The sequence below is a fragment of the Lepisma saccharinum genome, chromosome 22 (genome assembly GCF_977018435.1).
Source record: "Lepisma saccharinum chromosome 22, izLepSacc3.1, whole genome shotgun sequence".
NCBI classification, from domain to species: Eukaryota; Metazoa; Arthropoda; class Insecta; order Zygentoma; family Lepismatidae; genus Lepisma; species Lepisma saccharinum.
The window spans coordinates 29,319,610-29,343,920 of record NC_139250.1 but is presented as its reverse complement, the minus strand read 5'-3'; the positions used below and the strand labels follow the sequence as shown (position 1 = coordinate 29,343,920).

At 40.2% G+C, this 24,311-nt stretch overlaps 1 protein-coding gene across 2 annotated transcripts in view; it reads right to left on the bottom strand.

The window, feature by feature from the left end:
* The window catches only part of LOC146004666 (protein-L-histidine N-pros-methyltransferase), a 298,307-nt gene that overhangs the window by 196,989 nt on the left and 77,007 nt on the right, over nucleotides 1–24,311 (bottom strand). The window lies entirely within an intron of this gene.

The window sequence follows — 24,311 nt, the reverse complement described above, 5'->3', positions numbered from 1 at the left end:
GCTCCCGAAAATAAACGAACGGCTGAGACACACAGAATAAACGAACTCAAAAGTATGTTCAGAAATGGCCCAGAACTCTTTCCTATCACAATCAATGCGGCCACAATAACTAAACAATGAACGTGCACTCGTTCCCGCCGCGGAAGGAGAGGATGCCGACAGGTGGGGACGTGGAGGTGTCAAGACGAATCGGGCAGCCCGCCCTTTCCCTCCCCCGGCAAATATCTCCCGGCGCTCAACGTGGCATGAAGTCACGCTGCCCCGGTACCTCCACTTGGTAAAACAAAAGACCGCCTCGGGCGAGAATAACACAACAGGCGAAACGCCGGCGGAGAGCCACGGTGATACCGACCTCCAGTGTGGCCAGCTCCTAGCAGGGACTTTGCTTCGTGGCTAAATCCGGATATTGGATAAATTTCTATCAGAATTTCAAATAACCAGATATTCACATTATCCCATTTGGTGTATTAATTTGGTGTTTTAAGTCAGCTATGTTCACAGAAAGGCTGATGGGACCAAGGGCACCCACAGAAATTTTTCTCAGGAAAGCAGGGTCATAGAAACTTGTAAATTATTATTATTATTGCTATTATTACTGCTTTTATTGTTGCTATTATTTATTTTACTACTATTATATCTATATACAATTTGCATAACTGTATAGGTATATTGACAAAAAGCTGTTTCTTATAGTTAGTGTAAAATCTAATATATAAAAATGGATGTATGTGTGTGTGTTTGTTCCGCCAAAACTCTCGAACGCCTGGAGCGATTTCAACCAAACTTGGTATACATATCACTTGCGATATGGAAAGCAATACTGTGGGGGTACGACACCCCTGGCACCCGTAGGGATGGGGGTGGGAAGGGGACATGTAAAAATAATCGAAAACGACCGATATTAGTGTGGAATCCATAGTTTTCGGGGTTGCTAAGATGAATAGTGACACTCCCAATGCCGTTCAACTCCAAGTTCATTTTACACTCTAGTTAAAATTCATTATTTTTCTGTCTAATAGAAGATTGGAATAAAAAATACCCGGGCAACGCCGGGCAATCAGCTAGAAGACTATAAGATTAAATGTAAATCTATTTCAAATAATAATAATAGTTGCGGTAACTTACGGCCTGTAAGTTACAGAAAACAACATTTCTTCTTATAAAATATCGCCACAATTCCACCATTCCAACTACATTAACTCTTTCCAGAAATCTCAGGGAGGCAAGTGCCCCCCTGGCCCCTCCCTGCAGGCGCCCTTGATCGGGACTGGACCTACAGAATAAAGTGGAGCCCGAACCACTATGTGCCTCCACTGGGCATAGATCCTGAGACCCCTTGATAACAAGGCAACGACGTTACCACTACGCCATCGGGAAGGCCCATTCACATTATCCGTAATGACCGGATATCCGAATCTGTGCATTATCCGGACATTTTTACAGTTTATCCGCTTCACGGGCTATCGACATATGTTCGTATTTCACTGTACGGATTTCCTACAAATCCTTCATCAAGTCTGTACTATCCAGATACACCCGTACCTACTATCCGGATATTCGCATTATCTGGATATCCTAATTATCCGAATTATCTGTTGCATCAGAAACGATATCGGATAGTTTATAATCCGGAATCCGGATTTTGTGACCATCCTAGCCAAGACGAGACCGAGACAGACCCGTGTGAAGTCGAGACGAGACAATGTATCCGAGATTAGTTTACAACTTATTCGGTGACATCAAACGGATATCTGTCAGATTATTTATTGATACGCCATAGCTTTTGTTTGCTGTAACTGCAAAGTTATATTCTAAGAATAATTATTAATAGGTAATCTGTTAATAATCCAAGGAAGGACTATGTTCCTAATTATAAAGTAAACGCCTGATTAACTTCTTAACATACTTATTTTTGTTACTCTTTAATCTCACATGGGGGCTGTTCAAGAATCTTCAACTAATGCACAGTTCCCAGGCTCCACTCTATCTACTCTCATAGGTTTACTCTATTTCTTTAAATACTTTTTTTGAGAATGCAACAAAATATTGACATTAACAATTATGCAATGCATTAAGTGAGGAACAAAACTATTTCATCCATATAATATTCAATTTTAATTTTTTTTCAAATAGCTATAGCTACTTGTAAAAAAATATATAGACAGGAGTTTCACAGCGGACCACGGGTACTCATCACTACAAGTTTCTTTGTTAAATGAATATACATTTTCAGCCACTGAACATATTTCTGTGTGCAGTAAACAAAATGACACGGTATGAATGAGAAGACAAAGTTACAAAACCCGAAAATAACAAAATGTGTTTTAAATAAGTCTAAAAAAGCATGCTTAAAACACTGTTTGAAATGTTTTAAACATGTGTATATATATTTTTTTTTTTTTAAAAAAAAAGGCCATGTGTTTTTAAACACTTTTGTTTTAAACATGCCAACCCTGCTTCAGCACCAAAACCTTTCCAGTACGTGGGGTCATCCGGTTTGAATTTCTACGCAGGAAACTTTCTGCTGTAGTTGTCTCACGGAAACCAAAATGGAGAATGTACCCGGATCACTTGCCTCACAAACAAGCATGAAGAAAGACAGCCAGAGAGCCACACACTTTCAATTGGTCAAGATAAACAATGTGTTGATCCCCTACCTCCACCTCACAGGGACAAGTTGTACTTTTATAAATCGAGCAAAAAGAAACCTAAGATTTTGCTCCAACACTGTATGGGAAAGTTTCCACAACATATTTCTACAATAGCTGTATGTACAGATATAATAACTTTACTAATAATTTGACATCATTGCATCGTTACTTCTGTTCCGAAAAAAGTTGGCACATAACAGGGGCTTATGTAGAATTTTCACTCTGGAGGTGTACGTTCGGGTTAAGGCGTGTAAGGGTATCTTTAGAACCAAAGTGACTATAAATAGGACCTTTTAAAAAATAATAGGTAGGTCTTTACGAAATTTCTGCTTCAAACGTAAACAAAGTTTAATGAATAACTTATAATCATATGTGCCTATGTTTTAAACTTTACAAGTGTTATTAATACAGAGCATGCAATTAGTGGAAATGAAGCACCATGACAACAAAGCTGTTAATAATAGTAACTAACTAACTCTCTAGCCTTCTTAAACCCAAAGGTTTATGGCTGCAGCAACACAATCCTTCCATCTGTTCTATCCTGGGCAAAATCAATGTATTGAATAATTAGCTAACTAACTCTCTAGCTCTCTTAAACCCGAAGGTTTATGGCTGCAGCAACACAAGCCCTCCATCTGTCCCTATCCTGAGCAAGATCAATGTCTTCAATAATAAGCTAGCTAACTCTCTAGCCTCTTTAAACTTGAAGGTTTATGGCTGCAGCAACACAAGACTCATATCTTTTCCCATCCTGGGCAAGATCAATCCAATCTTTTCCGATTTCCTTTAGGTCCATCTCAACGTTATCCCTCCATCTTTGCCTTGGCCTAAACTGTTAACAATTATATTATTAATGTCGACAGGGCTCAAAAGAAAGGAAAGCTTAGGGGCCCAAACCCAAAGATATTTAATAAAAAATATTTATTTTGAGGTTTCTACCAAACAGCGATAGATACGTTCACATATCGTATATACCTTGATGTTTACATGCTAAATTTGAAATATCCAGAAGAAATGCAGAAAATGTGCATAGGAACTACACTGCAAAAAATTACGAGCTCTTGCGAAATTACACCTTGGTGGCTACACTGGCAGCGTACGAAAGCGAGAAGAAAAAGGAAAACCGGGATGAAGTAGAGAAGAGTAGGGCGTAGATAAAAGAAAGAACATGAAAAGAGGGGGGAGCCAACATTGAAAAGCATTGCTCGTCATTATAAGGGTGATGGATGAGAAAATGGACGACCCTGGCTTTGATGTCATAGAGAACCGGTTCTCCCTATTTGAGCCTCTATTACCACACAAACGTTCAACCAGCAACCGAGTTACGCATCGAATTATACAAGCCATGAAGAGGCCGTCGGCAGCCGAGGAACCTTTGCCTCGGCTCTTGCTCTCTCGGAAAACGCCTGTCCATCATTATGCCACCGCGGAATGGGGTTGTAAAGAGGCTGAGAGTGTGCGCCAGGTATTAATACGCGCCTCTGGTCAATGCGACGGCGGAACACTTGAAAGCAAGTTCTCGTCTCGACCGCCTAAATGTCGATTGGAAATATCGAATTCGCACATGGAACAGCACGTCATACACGAATGTGTTACAGCTGCGTTTACGGCACGGGATGGATTAATTATATCCACTAAATAATCCTAATATCCATGCAAAGATGCGTTGAAAAACCTCTTGGAGTACAGGCACTATGATCATTACTTATGTATTCATGCAACGTGGACGTTAATGAACTGGAGTTTCCAAAATAGATAAAATACAATAGAAGCACTGAAAATTATGGTAACATTGGATTGGATTGATGTTTTAAGTCCACTTTATGCACAGTAAGGCTAATCGGGACTGGACCTACAGTTTAAAGTGGGATCCGAACCACTATGTGCCTCCACCGGGTATCGAACCCGGGACCCCTTGATTACAAGGCAACGACGCTACAACTGCGCCATCGGGGAGGCACAATTATGGTAACAGTTTACTATCCTTCGGACACCTATAACTTCTTAGTTTCGTCAATTTTTGACATTCGTACTTACCTATCTGCTTCGCGGAACATTCCGCAAATGGTTTTTGGGGCTATCCATCCCGGAATCGGTGGGAAATTTGACCTACAGCCCCCAACCGCTAACGCGGCCCCGCCTCCGCTCCGCTCCCTCTATAGACTCCCTGTTAAAGGCATGTTAGAAATTGGCCGGAGTCACCTGCCCACAAATGAGCCCCAAACTTTTAAATTTGAAGAAATCCGTTTCCAGGATACGGAAAACTTACCTGAATTTCACACAACAAAACACCTTCCCGATGTTAGACAATACTACAGGAACTTATTACGGTAAGTAGTTTCTTCTGTAGAAATGAAGAAATCTGTCCGAAGGATAGTAAACTAGTACCAAAATGATTTGAGGTTTCCTTCTAGTTTTATTTATTTATTTGTCTTATTTACAGGGTGAGTCAAAAGTCCATGTGCAACATGGAGCGACGTACATAAGAAAATACATATGGAACGTGTTAACACTAAATCGTGTACGTATTCAAAGTTTCTTTAATACACACATATATAACATATATTATTTAAATACCATATTCAATTCATCCACCTCATAACAAACCAGCAGTAAAAATGATATCAATCGTCTCTCACAATGCCACCCACGTGCGCCTTCCTTTTCTTCAAAACGATTGTACATGTATTTAAGACAAAACTGTTTAGCAGCAAGTCTGAAGTACATAGTTAGTCTTACTTCTCTCTCTGGTAATTTACAACATTACAGAAAAGAATGATATTGAGAGCGATCCAAATTTTGAAATCCAATTTTTTTGCAAACCGAAAACAATATTGATTTAATAAGGCGCAAATAATTTCACGGGGCGCCATGGTATTCTCTTTCACAATATTTTCATTTAGATCGTTCTGCTCCCGCCGCCCCTAGTTACGGCCCTGAACTTGACGAGACTGTAAGAAAATCAGACATTGCGAGCGACGCGAGCAAGAAAACTTTACGAAATGTATTTTTATTTCCATGAAATTTTAAATCGAGGGGGGGGGGGGGTGTCAGAAAAATGCAAGAAATACATGAAAGTTAAGATAAAAAGAAGGAAATACCAAACAGGAAATATTTGAAGAATAATAATTCAGAGTCAAGAGTCAGAAGATGAAGACAGCTTGTGTCTAATGTGCCTCGAACCATTTTCAGCTTCTAAGCCTGGTCAAAAATGGATACAATGCATTTCCTGCAGAAGATGGGCTCACTTAAAATGCGGATACGATAGTTCTATGTACACCTGTGTTCAATGTAAATCAGATATGTAAAAAAAAAAGGTAAAGTGCTCCCCTGTGCATAGCACCACGCCATGAAGGCGTATAGGGGGTGTGGGGGTAACGCCCCACACTTTCTTGATCCGGTCGTGAGTGGGGGTGATGTGATCAGCATCACGCCCCTGACCGCCTTTACCCCCCGGTACCCATGTTATACGACGCTGGGTGGGCGCCGGGGCCACTTCCATCGTTAGAAAAGTTCCCGGATTTGAACCGACCGGGGATCGAACCCGGGACCTTTAGCATGGTAGTCAGACGCGTTACCGACTGAGCCATCAGATATGTGCATAACAGAAAGTGATAGTGACTGACTGAATGTAGGCTATCCATCATGATACGATATTTTGTTCATGTTTGTATACTTTTCCTGAATACTGAACTTTAATTGAAAATTACTTTCTTGTATTTTGCTTTATTTAATCAAACTATGTAACATCGTTATCAACCTACTTCAAATTAGTATTAACTTGCCCCATACCAGTATCAACTTGCCCCGTCGTGGGGCAAGTTGAGACGTTGCGTCCTGCGTTACTAATTAGGTTCTCGTCAGTTTACAAATTATATATGTGAAATTTTTATGTGCTTTTTATACAGGTAAAGAGTTAAGCTACCGAGTAGTAACATGTTTTATTTTCTTGCTAGCAACTTAGAAAAGAAAAAAAATCAAACTCTCAAATTGTATCAACTTGCCCCGCTCTCCCCTACACTCTAAACTTTGAAAACACATGGATTAATAGAAGTTGCATGCAGCAGTAATCTTTACCAATTACTTCTCTTGTAGTCTCCGGTTATTACACGCATAAAAACATTGTTTTTTGTTGTGACGTTTCAGGACAAAACACGCTCCCTTCATCAGAAGTTTATTTTTAGTATGATTAGATACAGTTATAACAATGGTTAAAAATTCTTAACAAAAAATAATAATCAGTTATACAATGGATCTCGTCAATGTTAAATTGTTGTAGCATAGCAACTTAACTGGAAGCAAGCAGTCTGTTATATTATTATTTTATATGAAAATTGTTATCACAACTTTTAAACTATAAATCCCAAGTATCATCAGGCAATTCAAAATCATCATCTCTTTACAGGGATTCTTGCTGTTTTCCTTTACATTAAATTTTATAGATGGTGGCCTACTATATCAAACTAAAAATAAATGTCTGATGAAGAGAGAGTGTGTTGTGAAACGTCACAACAAAAAACAATGTTTTTATGCTTGTAACTAAGGTAGACTACCAGAGAAATGCTTCTATACCCCGTCCCAGCTAACTGTGGAGCAGGGCCGCGCATAGCGGCAGAGGACTGAGGGAAATTGAGTGGTGAAAGCGCAGTGTTGCCAACCTTACGGTCCAGACTTTAGTCCGTACGCTAAATGCACGGCTTGTCAAAATTTGCTCTTGCAGTTTTATCCCTAATATTTCCCTAAGAAATTCTTAAACCAATCGTACGGACCTGGAGACAAAAATACGGTCCGTTTGCCATGTGCGTACGGTATTGTCGCTTTCAAAAGTTTGCAACGCTTCCAGAGAGAAGATGGGAAATCGGGTAACTCCATTCTCTTATTACTAGGGATCGGAAGTTGACGAAAAATCTTTTTTTTTATCGAAGACGAGGCCCAACATAATATATGTTCATTTTGGGTCATTGTAGGCCACAAAAAGGTGCGTATTATTTGTCCTTTTTTGCCTTTTTTGGCTTATTGGTCCTTTCTTAGCCTTTTTTTTTAGGTCTTAACGGCTTTTTTTTTGCAACTTCGCCTTCTTTCGACTAAGTTTTTATGCCCATTCTCAATTCGAATCATCATTAGTTCATCACCTCTTAAACATCCTTTCTGTACGAGGGCCACTATTTATATTTTGAGCCTTGGCAACACTGATTGAAGTTAGGCGTGATTTGACGTTTGCACGGAATCGTCTGGCATTATTGACCATAACGTACTTCAAATGTTTTGTCAATAGCTTCATTTGTGTTGTTTATGATGCCTTGGAGATTGCGCGACAACAATAAAATGGAATTAACTCGTGAACATATTCGTGCGATGATTTTTTACGATTTTCCACGTGGATTATCAAGACAAGAGTGCATCGATCAACTTACTTCCACGTTTGGCGATGAAGCCCCATCCTTTGCCACTGTGAAACGCTGGTATAACGAATTTAATCGTGGCCGCCATTCGCTCACCGTCGAGATTCGCGAAGGTCGTCCAAAATCAGTTGTTGTTCAAGAAAACATAGATGCTGTGCAAAACCTAATACTGCAAGATCGTCATGTGACATACTGTGAGAATGAGGCAACCATAGGCATTAGTTCCACCAGCATATATAAAATATTACATGATCATTTAGCTGTGAGAAAGGTATGTTCTCGTTGGATCCCACACAATTTGACAAAAACTCAAAAAGACGCTCGCGTCAATTGGTGCAAACAAATGCTCAATAAATACAATCGTGGTGCTTCAAAAGACGTATATAAGATTGTAACAGGTGACGAATCATGGATATATGCATATGAGCCGGAACGTAAACAGCAGTCGACTGTATGGGTGTTTCAAGATGAACCCAATTCAACATAAGTTGTTCGCGCTCGAAGCACATCGAAACAAATGGTCGCCTGTTTTTTCGGGAAAACTGGTCATGTGGCAACTGTGCCTTTAGAGGAACGTAGAACGGTCAACTCTGAATGGTACACAACAATTTGTTTGCCAGAGGTCTTCGGTCAAATACGGAAAACAAACAAACGCCGTCGGATCATTCTTCATCAAGACAATGCCAGCTGTCACACATCTCGTCTAACAACAGACTTTATGAACAGTCAAAAAATCGAATTGATGGGTCATCCGCCGTACAGTCCTGATTTGGCACCCAACGACTTCTTCTTGTTCCCGAATGTCAAGAATAAATTGCGTGGACAACGATTTTCGTCGGCGGAAGACGCCGTTGATGCGTTCAAAAACCATATTATGGAGGTGTCTCAAGAAGATTGGAAAAACTGCTTTGACAAATGGTTCGAACGAATGCAAAAGTGTATTGACCATAAAGGAGAATACTTCGAAAAACAATAACGCAGTTTTCAATGCCAAATTCCTGTTTTTTCATTGTTGGGCTCAAAATATAAATAGTGACCCTCGTAGTAAAGAAATAAAAAAATATATTTGAACCATCCCTGAAACGAGAGAAAAACCTTTTTGGACGACTGAAGCAGGTACGGTACAAGGTCCTTTAACCATAACTTGTCTGGAAGCTCGCGCTGGAGATGACTCTTCTGATATACTGCAATGCCAACTCAGGTAAGATTTCCGAAGTCCTATTTCTGTAGAATAACCCTAGTGTGGTTAGGCCAAATATGATTTTTCAAATTATGTTAATCTAAAAAATATATGATGTCTGAAAGAAGATGCATTTCATTCATATACTTTTTTCGCACTGTGTGTTCCATACCACCAGAATTTTTTATTTTTTTATTAATTAATTTGGATCACATTTATACGTCCTTTTTCAGTTTTTAGGTCCTTTTTTGGATATTTTTAGGTCTCTTTTTTTGGCAATTTATAGGGCTTCAACTTCCGAGCCCTGCTCATTACGCAATCCCGTTTCTCTCACTGTTCATTGGTGGAGCCGTCTCGCGTCACTACTTGCGCAGAGACTTGTTCTCGTTCGCCTGGTCTACAGATAGCTGGTACAGGGTATACAATGCACGCAACGCGTACATACAATAAAAATACGATTTTCATAACGAATAACACTTGGGTGGGGGGGTAACAGGTAAACTTTCACGTCCATTTCTACCCTACCAAGAGGTCTATAACCAGCTCTTCGATACTTGAACATCGTTGAATTAGGCAAGACGTAAAGAATTCCTAAGTAATTACGGCGAGCGGTGTGGATCTCTGTTAACAGTGGTCGACTTGTTCTGTTTTAGTGCGCAGGGGAGTAATAAATACATATACGTGTACATCCCACGCCTAATTATACATGGCCCAAGAGGCTATAAACGTGCCAGCTGTTCGGCTGTCACGTCCACCGCTCAACATATAACACGACGCCAACCGAAAATATGCGAGGCATCTTCCATCCCGGTGTGTCCTTGAGCAGGCATCCGACACTCGCATTCTTCCCTTCAAACGTTAAACAAAGATAGCCAATTAAGATTCAAGGCAGATTCTCGCCATTACCAACAGGCCCTTCTGCTTCATTGTATGCGAATTTCGCAAAGCAGATAAACTGACTCCGCACCGGTGTGAAAGAGCCACGTCTCTATCGCTTTGACTCCTACGTGAGTGAATTTCCACTTCATTACAAGAAATGCACGATAACAACATACCAAGAGAAGCAGACGTAAAGGCAGTCTTGTTCCGTATATACGGGGGACGATCAAAAAGTCACTAGTAAAGTTAGAATTCTGTATAGTGGCAGCAGTAACAGCATCTCTATCGCTTCGACTCCTACGTGAGTGAATTTCCACTTCATTACAAGAAATATACGACAACAACATATCAACAGAAGCAGACGTAAACGCCATATTGTTCCGTATATACGTGAGTGGATCAAAAAGTAGTCACTCGGACACAGAGTGGAGCTGGAATTCTGTATCGTAGCAGCTGTAACGGCGCCAGAAAAAATGAGTGGGAGAAACAGAGAGGTTTGGAATATTCTAGAAACAGAATTTAAGAAGTATTTCATCTTGTAAGTGTTCTTCATTCTTTACATTTTCCAGAGAAAATAGCTAATTATGTTAAGACTTATGTTAAACTTATTACACCAAATACGAACTACTCATAATGTAAAATAGTGCCTAAAAGTAAGGCGAACTAGAAGGAGCTAAGGCATCCCAGCGTCAGGCTGGTGCAAAGAAACTGTGCTCAACCACGTAGACGATAAGCGGTGTTCAAGTCCAAAGGATTCAACAAATGTCTATGTTTGTTTTTTTGATGTTTTATTCACTACCACGAGTACTACAAATAACAAATATATTATGGTATATATCGCAATGCACACCGGAGCTGCTTTTGCATAAAACGTCCGAGCAGCCACACTGTTCGCGCGCTCTCGCCTGACTGGCGCAACGTTCTTACTGGCGTGCGTATAAAGAAAACAAATGCATGTTGCTATGCGCGCTAAGCGCTGTGTTCTTGATGTGACATCTCCCCCCTCTTGGTCGTACAATAGACCAAAATAATAATATACTGTACTTCTCTGTGACGTGATTAAACTTGATCACTATATAACTGCAAATTGTTATAATGACACTAAACTGCACTAAACACTAAACTATTGTTCAAAATTATCTTCGATGGGAAGTGGTACGATCTTGACGACTGGTCTTCTGTATACACCTCCTTTAGTCTTGACGTCGACGACTCGAACAAGTCCATCCTTACCAGGATATACTGCTTCAATGATGCCGAGATTCCAAACAAGGGGAGGAAGTCTTTCATCCTTCAGTATCACAACGGTACCTGCTTGAATCTTCTGCTGACGAGTCCACTTGGATCTCTGTTGTAGTCCATGTAAATATTCTGTCGACCAACGATGCCACAATTGTTGGTGAAACTGCTGAATTCTCTGCCATCTTGTCAGTCTGTTGACTGGTAATTCGGAGATGTCTGGCTCGGGTAACGAGGATAAAGGATGACCTATGAGGAAGTGACCAGGTGTAAGTGGGGTTGGATCTGTTGGATCTTGTGAGATTACAGAAATGGGTCTTGAATTTAAACACGCTTCTATCTGACAAAATAATGTTGTCAATTCTTCGAATGTTATCGATGACTTGCCTACTATTCTTACCAAATGATGTTTCATTGATTTGACTGCTGCCTCAGCGAGTCCTGAAAAATGTGGTGATCCAGGTGGCATAAAGTGCCATTGTACACCTTCTAGTGATAAGTAGTCTTGTAATTTCTTATTAAATGCTTCTGATTGAAAAAGTCGTAAAAGTTCTTGTAACTCTTTGTTCGCGCCAACAAAGTTGGTTCCATTGTCACTGTATATATTACTACTCTTCCCTCTTCGTGATGTGAAACGTCTAAGTGTAGCAATAAAAGCCTCGGAGGTAAGATTGCTGACTGCTTCTAAATGTATCGCTCTTGTTGATAAACAAATGAATACGGCGACGTAGCATTTGGTAACTGTTTTGCTTCTTACGGTTCCTGTTTTGACATGTATTGGACCAGCGTAATCTACAGCCACATTGGTAAATGGTCTTGATGGTTGAACGCGAGCTGCAGGTAATTGTCCCATCAATTGCGACGAAGTTGTGCTTTTTAGCTTAAAACAGATTATGCATTTATGTAGTATTTTCTTAACTACTTGTTTGCCACGTGGAATCCAATATTTGTCTCTTAAAGAACTTAATAATAGCTGTGATCCTGCATGTAGAAGTCTTTTGTGCTCTGCTTCGACAATCACTTTTGTAAGGTTACTTTTTGGTGGTAATATCATCTGATGCTTGCTGTCAAATGATGATAATTGACTGTTATCCAGACGTCCTCCAACTCTTAGCATCTGATCTTTGTCTAAGAATGGATACAATGTTTTCAAAGAACTTTTATTTGAAAGTTCGTGGTTCGAGTTAAGTTCTTCGATTTCCTTTGAATAGAACGCTTGTTGTGCAATTTTTATACATGTGTGTGATGCACGTTGCACTTCATTGTGTTTGAGATGACCAATCAGTCTCTCATGAGAGTTCTTGAGATTGTAAATAAACCGTTGGCAATATGCCACAACTCTTAATAATTTAGACAATTTTGAAAATTTGTCAATGATGTGAGTCTCTTTGCTCTGTATGAACAATGATAATGTTGATATTCGTCTCATTTCTGGCGCTTCATTTTCAAGCTTTATTGATGAATGAGGCCACCAATCTGAATTCTCTTTCAACCATTCGGGTCCTTGCCACCATAATGGACACTGTTTCATGATGCTTGCATCAACACCTCTTGATATTAAATCAGCTGGATTATCGTTTGAAGGTACATGTCTCCAATTACTGATTTCTGTTAAATCCTGAATTCTAGAAACTCTGTTTCCTACGAATGTTTTCCATTTTGCAGGTGATGCTGATATCCAGGACAGAACAATTTGAGAATCTGTCCATAAATGTATGCTTTCAATTTGCAAATGCAATGCTGGCATTGCTTTATGCACGAGTTCTGCTAAAAGTAATGCTGCACAAAGTTCTAGTCTGGGTAACGTTACTTTCTTTATTGGAGCTACGCGTGACTTTGAACATAGAAGTTTTACTGAAACTTGACCTTGCTGATTGATGGAACGGATATATAAGCATGCACCATATGCTTTTTCACTTGCATCTGAAAAGCAATGCAATTGTATTTGTGTCACGTTACCTTCTTGTAGTACAAATCTTTCGACGTTTATTTCATTGATGAGTGGAAGTTGCACTTGTAGCTTCTGCCATTCAGTAATTAATTCTGTTCTGTTCTGTACAGCTGTTGATCCCACTCAACTTCCTTCTGCCAAAGACGTTGAAGAAACATTTTGTATTTGATGACTATTGGACTAACAAGCCCTAATGGATCGAAAATGGATGAAATAACGCCTGTTATTTGACGCTTAGTGGAAATGCTAACAGTTGTAGAACTAGAGGTAAATTTACTGCTAACGATGAATTTGTCTTCTACAGGATTCCAAGAAATTCCTAGTGTATTTACTCCTTTTTGCGAATGTAATTGGACTGGAAAGTTATTTTCTCTGTATTCTGGTGGAATTGATCTTAATAATACAGCGTTATTACAACACCATTTGCGTAATACAAATCCTCCTTTAGCTAGTAACTCGATGAGTTCGGCTTGCAATTGTGCCGCTTGTTGTACGTTTTGAGATCCACTAGCTAAATTGTCAACATAAAAGCTCTCTGCTAAAATGTTCGTTGCTTGAGGATAATTACAACTTTCTTCTTGTGCTAGCTGCTGCATACAGCGTGTTGCTAAAAATGATGCTGGTGCTGTCCCATACGTGAGAGTTTGTAATTCAAATATTTTTATTTCTTCATTTGGCGTGTCCCTCCATAAGATTCTCTGTAACGGAGTATCATCTTGATGTACTTGTATCATTCGATACATTTTTTCGATGTCTGCCGTGAAAGCGATTGGATATGTTCTGAATCTTAAGACTATAGACATCAAATCGGGTTGAATGGTGGGTCCAATCATGAGAATAACATTCAATGATTTTCCGTTGTCTGTCTTGGCGGACGCGTTGAATACGACACGTACCCTTGATGTAGAATTGCTAGGTTTTACTACAGCGTGATGAGGCATGTAATACGTGACTCCATCTGAGGTGTGACGTTCCTCTTCAACTTGTTTCATGTGTCCAAGTTCTTCATATTCATGCATAAATTTTACGTAATCTTGACGTAATTCTGGTTCACGTTGCAATTTCGCTTCAAGTTGATGAAACCTGATTGAAGCTAGGTTGTATGATTGTCCTAATGTTTCTTTAGCTTTAGCTACCGTGAAACGCCCTGTATGGTCACGAGTGGTGTGGTTTACAAAGTGCTGTTCGCATGCCATTTCTTCTCTTGTCACCGATGTTCCTAATTCTTCAAGCTCCCAAAATGCTCTTATCTGCCTATTTAGATTGTCATCTGTCATTGTGAAACATGAAGTAATCGATGTATTGGAGTTACATTGTTGTGGGATGCGTCCTGATAGAATGAAGCCCAATTGCGTGTCTTGAAGTACTGGGAAGTTCCTTGGGTGAGTCATACGTTCTGGCTTCAATATTTGAAAGAAAACATCTGCACCTAATAATAACTGGATTTTGCCTGGAATAGCAAACGTAGGATCTGCTAATGCGATATTTTTTGGAATGTTCCACTCTTCATACGGAACCTTTTCTGTAGGTAAATTGCCCGTGATGGTTGGCAACACTGCACATTCTATGGTTGTAGAAAAATCGTTTATTGTGGATTGCAAACATACTTCAACACTTGATCTGGTTTCTGATGTGACACCATTTATTCCTCTTATTGGAACGACCCTTCTTTGTTTCGCGAGCCCCAGTTGTTGAACCATATCTGAAGTTACGAAATTCGATTGAGAGGCACTGTCTAATAACCCTCTACATTTTATCCATCTTCCTGTTCGATCTTTCAGCTTAACTAACACAGTTGCTAGCAAAACTTGTGACTGAAGTTTTCCCTTTATTGTGCAATACGAAGCTTGCGGTGAAGCAAATTCATTCTGACTGTACTGAGTTGTGTTAGAAGGCTCTGAGTTATCAGAAAGAGTATCTTATTTATTTTTTGTTTGATTTAGTTTATTTTACTTCGCGTTTTGTGCCTCTTGGCTAATTTGCGAAGATGGGGATGAGTGATGAAATGGATGAAAGGACATTCACAAACAGCCAAGCCCGACCGGGATTCGAACCCGGGACCCTTGGCGTCGCAGCGCGATGTGCTAACCACTCGGCCACAGGGTCGGGCAGAAAGAGTATCTGATTGTTGCGATCTTCTTGATGCTTCTGTTGCGCGATCTACGTGCAATAAGGTGTTGTGGTTCTTTCGGCATTTTCTACATGAGCTTGATTTACATACACTTGAAAAATGTCCTTTCTTTAAACAATTAGTACAGATATTGTTGTCTCGCAAACATTGATATTTCTGCACTTGATCTGCATTAATGAAGTCTTTACATTTGTAAATAGCATGTGACAGTTTACAAAATGGACACGTTGGAGACGACGTAGTGACGTATGCTCTTGTGAATTTGTCTTGCTTTGCATTAACGTACGATTTTTTGCCTGCTTGTTTGTTATCAGAAGTTGAACTGACCGTATTTTTGATGGATTCTAACGCTTGGCATCTTTTTTCTAAAAATGACAAAAAGTCCTTCAAAGTGGGAAACGAAGATTCTGTGCATTGTAATTCCCATGCCTTTCTTGTTGTAACGTCTACTTGTGAAACGAAATGTTGCGTAAGAATCATGTCTTCTAACGACGCGTCTGTTTGTATCGCTCGAAGTGCATTTAGATTACTCGTCGCTGTGTTGACGAATTCCCTGAGTTCTGTTGCATTTTCTTTATGCACGGGTTTAATGTGAAGGATTTCATCAATATACGAAGCTGCAATCAACCTTTTGTTCGAATATCTTTCTAATAACAGCTCCCATGCAACCTTGTAATTTGCTTCGCTGATCTGAAGATTTTCAATGCGACGCAACGCTTCCCCCTTGAGCGAAGTGCGCAGATACTGAAACTTCTGTATTTGCGGAATGTCTTTGTTGTCGTGAATGAGCGAACGAAACGTGTCTTCGTACGCCAGCCAATGCTTATAATCCCCCTCAAATGTAGGTAAATGCACGGTTGGAAGTTTCAAGTGTGAACTCGAAACCGACGTTACATTGTTTTGAAGCTTTGCTGTGTTATCGAGTTCTTGACCTTTAATGATTGTTCTCATTGTTGACTTAAGCGAAAAATACAGCTGTTCTATTTCCGCCCATACCTCTTCCTGACAAGAATCAGTAGACAAGATGTCTATCTTTTGCTGCACGTCTTGAATCTTTTCCCATATTGTTTCTAAGTGCTGTAAACGGGTGCATATTTCCTCTACGTTACCATGTTCAATGTCAAAGGCACGTATAAATGTTTGCATTCTTGTCATCTGTCCCTTTTGAGTTCCCCTTTGCTTTACTAACGATTGTAATTCTTCCATTGTTGTGCGTGTTTATTACGGGATACAAGGAAAACAAGGAATTGAAATTGACGTAAAAAAAGAGCCAGACATAAAAATGAGCATGCAACTGACCTGCTTGTTGCCAAGTCGCTGAAGTGTTTTCTGCGGCGCTCTACGATGCTGTGTGAAGCGATGCTTTCCGGGTGTCGCTTGTGGTCGATGCGGCAACGCTGCTGGATGAAACTGCGTAATCGCTGAAGCCACTGAAGTCTGCTGAATGATCGTTGCACAATCAACTTGTACGTACGCGTGATAATGTTTGTGCACTGATTCGTATCACTATGCGGCTCGACGGAGGACCATATGTTTTTTTTTTTTTTTTATGTTTTATTCACTACCACGAGTACTACAAATAACAAATATATTATGGTATATATCGCAATGCACACCGGAGCTGCTTTTGCATAAAACGTCCGAGCAGCCACACTGTTCGCGCGCTCTCGCCTGACTGGCGCAACGTTCTTACTGGCGTGCGTATAAAGAAAACAAATGCATGTTGCTATGCGCGCTAAGCGCTGTGTTCTTGATGTGACATTTCCAATGAAAATAACACATGATTATCATACAGTCTATCTGCCGCTTTCAAAGTTTATTTCATTGGTTAGCACCTACCACGTACCACATTGTACACCGCTCCAGAAACGTAATGCAAACGGTGCAGATACCAAATCAACGACGTAGACGACTAGGTGTTGCACTTTCAACCAACTAGACGAGCGAGTGCAAAGTTAGTCAAAGTTCAGCGAACTACAGTGGTTCCGGCCAAAGAATGGACTTGGAAATTCTATTTTTATCTTTTCTGTCGAAAGCCACGGAGGGTCACATGAACCGCTGCGGCTTTGTCCAGTTGCCTTGGTGAGGAGAAATTCTCGTGGTATTCTACGTTGCCAAATTTTTCGTTTCGAGTCGTTTTGGAAACAGGTGGCACCCTCAACCAGGCCAACCACGGCGGTTGCGGCAGCGCAGCAAGCGAATGGGTCATGTTGACAGGAAGAGGTGTCGTGTACGACTCGACAAAAATCAAGCGTGTATCAATCGGTAGCAACACAGATTAACTGGAGGCGGTAAGTCTGGGTTTCCTCAAGTCCATTCTTTGGCCGGGCGGACTTTAGACGGGGTAATTAGTTTCTGGTTCAAGGGACGGAGTACACTGGCCCTTTAGAGAGGCCAAAATTATATTTTTGTACATAGAAGAAACTTCACGGTATCTTATAAGTATTCTCGCATTGCATTTTGCTCTGAATTTGAATTTGAAGTAAAATATTTTAGGTGCGTCAGCACTGAGGCTATTTTGCACCCGTCACACTATACGGGGTCCAGCCCCTTATCATAACAAAAATAAAAGCGTGTCTGAAAACTAAAATTTCCTTACCTTGGTTAAAACCTGAGGCTAAAAAGGGCGCTCAGCACAAATGAGGACAAAACACAGGACGACACAGAATTATACTGGCCATGGGGTCAGTCGCCAGAGCCTCGTTAGTCTGCAGTCCAGGGTGTACTACGTGGAAGGAGCACCCCTTCCACCCCTGCATTATGCTCAGAAGTATCAAAATAAGTGTCTATAATCATGTACCGTTATTTTCCACGGCATTTAAGGTACTTGTTTGTGTTTAACAGAACCCAGGGAGATTGTTTCGTTCTTGCATGTGTAACCGGAGGTAAGAGGTATCCAATGAGAGGTAGCCGTGGAGAAGAATCAGTGCTAAAGTGAAGATAGAGGTCTTCAAGATAACGAGTAGAATAACAAGTGAATTGATAGTTTTCACGGTTTTCATGCACATTTTTATGTTGGATTTTTAAAAATATACGCCAAATCTTAAAAGTCCGACAATAATTACAGGACAGATTGTAAACAGCCCAAACTTACATGATGTATCAACTGTTATTTACAAAACATCAAGGCTGCAACACTAAACAACACCATTTTCGTCATTTTAAAGATGGCGCCTTCTGCGTACACATGCACTAGCGAAGAGTAGTGGTCTCTTGCCCTCTGGAAGCATAAAACTTATAGACACTCTACGGCAAATGAAAATTCAATGTCTCCATGCATATGTACCACGCCAGCAAGTTTAGAAATGGAGGAGGAAGTTCGGCAGTGGTGTCAGTCCGCACGCAAATGGGTGGAAAGACCTTCGCGGTGGCTCATAAGTGACTACATAGATTCCAAAGATTCTTCTTCTTGAGGTATACAGGCACTAAGTGACTACATAGATTCCAAATATTCTTCTTCTTGATGTATACAGGCACTAACTCATATTTGGAAATATATGTGGATCAGCAATGGGCCTATGCTAAAAGAAATTGAGATTTTAATTTGACTCTCCCTCGTATAAAGCAGGAGTGAATTTACAAAATCCGATCAAAAATAAACAGGTTGATGTTGATTTGATTTATTTTACTTCGCTTCTTGTGACACTTTTGGCTAATTTGCGAAGATGGGGATGAGTGATGATATGGTGAAATTGATGAATAGACATCACAAACGTCCAAACCCAACCCAGGATTCGAACCCGGAACTCCTGGCGTCGCAGCACGGGGGCCGGCATAAATAGGTTGAGGAAGACACGTATATGCAACAATTTCCTCAAATAGTTTTCGGATTACCGGTAAATGCATCCAGCATTCAATAACTACGTTAACAGAAGACGGGGGGGGGGGAGTTGTACTCAAAATCAGACATCGCCTCCCCCTTCCCCCGCTATCCTTGCAAGACTCTTCCCTAAAAAGTCCGAAAGGTGAAATTTGGCAAAGCGACTGTTTGGGTGGGGAGTTTAATTCAACCACCCCAGCATTTTCAAACGAAAGTAGGGCGAGAGTCATGGGGAGGTTTCATCCCCACACATTCTCCCCTATAATCTGTGGCAATTTTATGAAATTATTTGATTCGCAGGTTGTACAAATAAATATAGGAATTGTTCATGAGGCCTGCGGGAACTCCAAAAGCACTGGAGTTGAAGCTACCACCCCATAGTCGGGAATCTAGAGTTCAGTTAGTAATTTGAGGTCAGCAATTTGGAATTGATGTACAAACTCTGCGATTAGATTCAAATTCTCTGTCGATACAGGCATGATTAATATTAATTCACTTAAATATTTTTAACACTAAAACATACATGGTGCATCTACATAGAAAAAATTCAAATAACATGGAAACCTAGAAGTCTGTATTTGTCATGAATGCTAGTAGCTCAACTTTGCATTTTACGGTTTAACACCGTCAATTTCCGTTGCAAAGACCGTAAAAAATTAGCATGACCGTTTTGAATATACCTATTACCGCTCTTTAAAAAGTTAACCGCAATGAATGCGAAATTAATGATTCAGTTCTTTTTAAAATTTATATTACAAAAAATTACACATTCACATCTCGGACACTTGGGGCAGACCATGTGATCAGCACCACGCTCCACAACTTCCCAGCGTTGCCCTGTAAGTACCAATTTATTAGAGGCATGGTAAACCTATGAGCCGCTTTAGGCAGTAATACAAAGATATTATCGAGACGTTCAAGAAATATCACCAGATATTGTGCATTTCATTTGTGGTGATTGTGCTTTGATATTATTAGTAATAAAGAAATGGAGCATTCCATGTGAAAGAGTGTAACTAACTTTAATCTATCTTGTGAGTGAGCAATCTAGACTTGTCATTTGGATAAAAATTCAAGTATTATACATAATTAAGTTAGAAGGCAGAAGGTATATTACATATTGTTCGTATATCTCAACTTTTTGATTTACTTGTGTCTTGTATTGTTTCCCACCCGTGACACAAAATTGTTCACTTACAGCTACAAATCTGGGAAAGTGTTTTAAGGGTAGTTACGTTTAATAAACACTGTTAAGTTTCACTGCACAGAAACTGTAAGAAAAATGTTGCTTAACTATCAGTAGAATAGTTACTTTAATATCAAAACTGTAGTCCGCGTGTGCCACCCGTGACAATGTAATGCCACGTACTATGTTTGCGTATAGAAAACATGCAAATAATGCAGAAATTTCGTGCTTGTCATACTCAATGTTAAGGCAAATATGTTGAAACTATAACAAACGAAGATACTGCGTCGTATCAAAAAATAACTGCAATTCCATTAAGATATTATACTTGTGGCAATGACATTTTTCTATTTGGCGCTAGAGTAACCTTCAATTGAAAAAAAATTCTAGCAATTGAGAGACCATCAGCTTTCTTCTAATCGACAAGATGGCCTTGAATTTTCACATTAGATCTATCTATAAGGTATTTCCATATTTTTGCATAATCTACCTAATGAATGATGTTGCTTCAAGGCTAGGCGCAAACGGGTTTTAGCGAACAGTTTAATGACAAGAGTGTCGAAAGCAGCTATTAACGCCACGGGAAAATTTTTATTTGTTCAATTCTGTTCCACAACTAAAGACACTACAACTGCTCGAATGTTCCTTTGGCCATTACATGCATACCAATTATTCCAAACAACCGCCCGTTTGTTTATAATACTGAATTATACATAGCTTCTTTCCATTTCAAAGTTTCCTTTTCTATATATCTGGGCTGGTAAGCTTAAAGCTGGTTGCGATCAACTGTCGTGCGTCAACAGTACCTATGATTTACAAAACCAACATACGTACTTCTAGTTCTTGGTAAAGATATAGCATGGGATTTATTTTTGTAGTATTAAAATTTAATGTTACAGGGGTTAACCGAATACAATCGCTTATTCTAAACATTTGGATTTAGGAGGCGGCTTGAGGGACTACAAATGCAAAGAGGACTCCTCACGGAAAAATTGATTTGAAAAGGGCCACGGAATGAAAAAAATAAGATATCAAAAATATTATAGATATAGCTTGGTCTAAAAGTTATAACATTGTACAGTCAACGGCAAAGAGCATTGTTCTCTGCTAATTGACGTCATTATTTCAATTCATTGTCATCACATTGTGTAATACAGACCGAATGAAAATGGTGGTGGACAATTCGTCTATTTCTTTCACCGTTGGGTGTACATGGGAGCGCCTGCATAGTTTAATGTTTTTGAATAGTTTAATAAAACTAATTAATAAAAATTGAAAGTGAGATAGAAATAATGATATTATTTGTATTTTGTAATGTAGGTGCCTTTCTGCGTTTGGTTAATCGCGACGATGGGAACGAATGTTGACTGATGAAAACAGACGAACGAAAAACGTTATGGGGAGAGTTCGCTCGCATTTATGGGGTGTAAGGAAACAAATTGAGCCAAAATGACCACAAATTGGGCCTTTGCGAAAACGCTTGGGGAGGATTGTTGAGGAAATTTTGGGGAGGTGTTGGGTGTGTGTGAATAAATCACTGTACAGCCACAGATAGTTCTGGGTTGTAGTGATCCCATTGAAAGTCCATGGGGTTATTACAACCCAAAAATGTTCGTGACTGTACACGCCTTCTATAATATAAAACATTAAATAAAGTGCAACGAAGCTACAAGTATATTCGAAATTAATTATTAATAATTTGCAATTAATTCCGCAAGACTTGGTATCTATAAGGACACGCACTGCTGACTCTTCTCTACAGAGTACGGGATGACTTCTGATAACATACCTGGGGCTCCCATTAACATTGTTTAGTTTCTTTTTATTCTCATGTATACTGCAATTAGCCTGTTCCTTTCACCAGATCTCCTTTCTTCTGGGCCCGTATTATACAAGGCCTCCTTTCTTCAAACAGCCGAGGAATAAAAGCAACGGGCTCATTTTTCTTTTATTAAAACCCAACAAATAACGAAGAAAGAAGGAGTGCACGTGAAGCGTAATAACGAGAGGCATCCGTGAAGACGATGCCTCCATTGTCCCTCCGTGGAGCGGCTCTTGGATGTAACAAAGTGGACGGGAAGCTGCAGGGGGGTTCGGAGCACAGGTGTAACGGCGGTGACTTGGACCATTATCTACGCATCTCCTCCCCCCCACACAAACATCGCCGCTTCATCATTGGGATTCCGCGATATTCCTCACACACGACACTGCGCACAGACAAGGTGACCGGTTAACGAGGTTATATGAACGCCGTGCACGGAGATCTGCAGATTTTATCAAGTCATCTTCCATGCTCCGTTCTTTGGTTCTCTTGAGGAGCGAAGACCATACTTCATGGGTATCAAAGGTTGGCATGGACGTACATCTTTGTCACTGGGAAGTGAGGTGTAAGGGGTAGCCATTTCGTGAACCTCTCCTCCAAGAAGGAATTCCCAGAAACTGCAGGCTCACGAGGTTCTGGCGCCTGCATATAGAGTCCGTCTAATCCTCTATGGAGGTTATGTTGATTTGCATTTCCCACTGAACAGTGGGATCCATTAGTATTACCGTGCAAATTGTCCATGACTATTTTCATTAATTTTCTTCTTACATCCTGTATGTTTTTAAGCGATGGGTTTTTATGTACGCTGGTGCAGATGTCAACAGCTTGTTTTGAGTGTTCTATTAATTCCTGAATCTCTTACTGGGTCAAATAAAGTGCACGAACATGGCGATGGTGGACAATTTGCACGGTAATACTCATGGATCCCACTGAAAACACACACCTATACAGGGTATATATGGGAGTTACAAGTAGTTCTATGGCTATGTAACCCAACGCCAACTGTGGAAATTTTCTCTGGTAGTACCGAAAATCTCTTTTCTCACTACGCCGCGTGACAGCGCCAGTGTTCAATTGCGAAATGCAATTTAGTCATTGCAGTTCAGAAGGCTTTCCGCCATGAATCTGAAAGTAATGTCCCATCCGGGCTTGAGACGCAGGATTGTACAGGCTGTTGCACCCAATACACCGGAGACGATGACCAGAATGTGGGAAGAACTTGACTATCGGTTGGATATGTGCCGCGTAATGAAAAGCGCCCACATTGAGCACTTGTAGTGTGTGTGGAGTGCGTGTAATAGGTGTTGTATAAACTTGTACATTTACTCTTCCATCCCATATATGGTTTATTATTACGTATGTACCTCAGACAAGAGATATTACACAAATTTAATACTCCGACATTCTTTTGTGTACACCCTGTATCTTGAAAATACTCACTCTCTAACATGGCGTTATTGTTCTATTGTATGTAGTTTCCGAGTTATGTTTTTGTAATGGTACGGGACTTTATGAACACCCTGTAGAAAAATAACCAAGAGCTGAATCTAGCTCAAGTCTACTCTCTATTTTGGAAAGCATTTCTTGGAATCCGATGCTTTCCGAGACTAAGTAATCGTAAGCAAGAGTATGCCTTAGTTACCACCTAACCTAATTTGCTACACTTTTTGACTCTCTGCACTCAAGCATCTAGTTGGTTACATAGTGCAACACTGACTCCTCTACTTCCATGATTTGGTGTTTGCACCACGCTATGGAGCGGTGTACAGTGTGTGATCACGTGGAGCATGCATAACAATCAAATGAATTTTTAAAGCAGCAGACGGGTATCTGTTGAAACTTCTGAACGTGAACACTGTACGGCATCAACTTGGTTGAACAGCTAAGGGTATCTGTTGAAACTTCTGAACGAGAACACTGTACGGCGTCAACTTGGTTGAACAGCTAAGGGTATATGTTGAAACTTCTGAACGTGAACACTGTACGGCGTCAACTTGGTTGAACAGCTAAGTTGAAACTTCTGAACGTGAACACTGTACGGCGTCAACTT